At 46.2% G+C, this 2036-nt stretch overlaps 1 pseudogene; it reads right to left on the reverse strand.

Annotated features, from left to right (window-relative positions):
• Positions 1-412: 412 nt before the first annotated feature.
• Positions 413-529, reverse strand: LOC124623342 (annotated as a pseudogene).
• Between the last annotated feature and the right edge of the window lie 1507 nt (positions 530-2036).

The raw sequence follows: 2036 nt of genomic DNA on the forward strand, positions 1-2036 counted from the left end.
CCTTCCTGAAATCCCATCTTGCCCACCATAGCCACATCAAATGCAATTCTCCATTTGCCTAAGGAGGAGGAGGTGTGTAATATTCATATTTTCACCCTGTACAGTAGGACAGAGATGCTAAGACGTTTATTCTGTTGGGAATACAAAAGATCCCTAGCCCACTATCTAAACGCTTGATCCTGCTTTTTCATCATCAACCGAGATATGGCAGGCACTCCGTGTTCAGGCCACAAGTGGCCCATCGGGACCATCCGACCGCCGTGTCATCCTCGTTGAGGATGCGGATAGGAGGGGCGTGTGGTCAGCACACCGCTCTCCCGGTCGTTATGATGGTTTTCTTTGACCGTAGCCGCTACTATTCGGTCGAGTAGCTCCTCAATTGGCATCACGAGGCTGAGTGCACCCCGAAAAATGGCAACAGCGCATGGCGGCTGGATGGTCACCCATCCAAGTGCCGGCCACGCCCAACAGCGCTTAACTTCGGTGATCTCACGGGAACCGGTGTATCCACTGCGGCAAGGCCGTTGCCCCAACCGAGGTATGAGCACCGTAAAATCCCGCAGTTATGAGCTGCATTTAGGAACATGCTGTTGCATGCGTACTGACTATTGAGTAACTTGTTATTTTTGTGTATCATGTTTTGGAATAAGTTTTTGCATTCACAGAAAATATGTATACTGTGCAAAAGGGCGATAAGAAACTTGTGTGATGTATGTTCGTGAACTTAGTGTTAGCCGTTTTCAAACTGCCTTTTAGTTTCTGTCTTGGGTTCTTTGGCCGACGTTTGTTTAATGATTTTTCTGACGTTTCGCCAGCACGAGTGGCTGGCATTGTCAGAGCCTCACCCTCCATTGCTGGTGGTCGTCTGGAGGGTGAAGATTTGTCAATTCCAGCTACTCGTGCTGGCGAAACGCCAGGAAAATCATCAAACAAAAGTCGGCCAAAGAACCCGAGACAGAAGCCAACAGGCGGTTTATCAACAAGAGGCTAAGTAAGAAAGCCTTCATAGTTTTCTAGTGGCTGTTTTCCTAACATATTGTAAGCTGCAGCGTCCAATTCCGTCACACTGTTCGATATTAGAGGCTCATAATACTAACTCACTCAAAATTCGATGGAATCGTTCACTCAGTAGATATTTCACAAGAATATTAATATTAAACAACGGAAAACAAAGTTGAAATAACAACAGTGTGAATTGGGACATATTGCTACTCACCACATAAATGAGTCATTGACTGACAGACAGAGACATTTCAATGTGGACTGTTGAATTCTACTAAGCTGTCAGACGAAGTCATGCGTCTGTGAGTTACTCGTCAGTCCAATAGCTTAAGATCACGTAACACTACTTTTAAATGTCTTTTTCTACCACTCAGTGCCTCATCTATGGCATGTATAGCAGTCTATCCTAATTTATAAGGATCGATCAAAATGTTTCAGTCCAGAATCGATATTTCAATCAGGAGAAACCACCGTGAGCATTGAGGTCATCATCCGATCGACCACCAGCTTTGAGATACCCTGCTTCATATCCTCGTCCGACAGTAATCGTTGAACTTTCAGTCTCTTTTTAAGGGACCGAAGGCGTGATAATCGCATGGAGAGAGAAGTCGAGTGTCTCCCATTCGAGTTGCCGTAATAGATGAGGCTGGCCTCACAGAACGAGGAGCTCCTACTATCGACTCACATAGAACTTAGACCACCATTCCACATTTCGAAAGAAATGCTGCCCCGTACGCATTAGTTGTCCGGTGGATATCTATTGGTGTTTGTTCTTCAGCAGCCAACAAATGAATAACAGCACGTTGCTCCAGTTTGGACGCGTTTGGAAACAGCTAATTGCTCCAATTTGGACGCACTTAGTAATAACGTCGCCACAGTTCACGTTTCAGCATTTGTCTCACACACGTCGTCAAGATACGAATTCAGTCACAGTCGACAACACGCCCATCACTGCAGTACCCACTCGCTCTCTCACTCTGCTAGCAGCCACATGACCAGCCACATCGTAGAATATCCCCGCAGCACCGCGGCAC

The sequence above is a fragment of the Schistocerca americana genome, chromosome 7, assembly GCF_021461395.2.
Source record: "Schistocerca americana isolate TAMUIC-IGC-003095 chromosome 7, iqSchAmer2.1, whole genome shotgun sequence".
Lineage (NCBI taxonomy): Eukaryota > Metazoa > Arthropoda > Insecta > Orthoptera > Acrididae > Schistocerca > Schistocerca americana.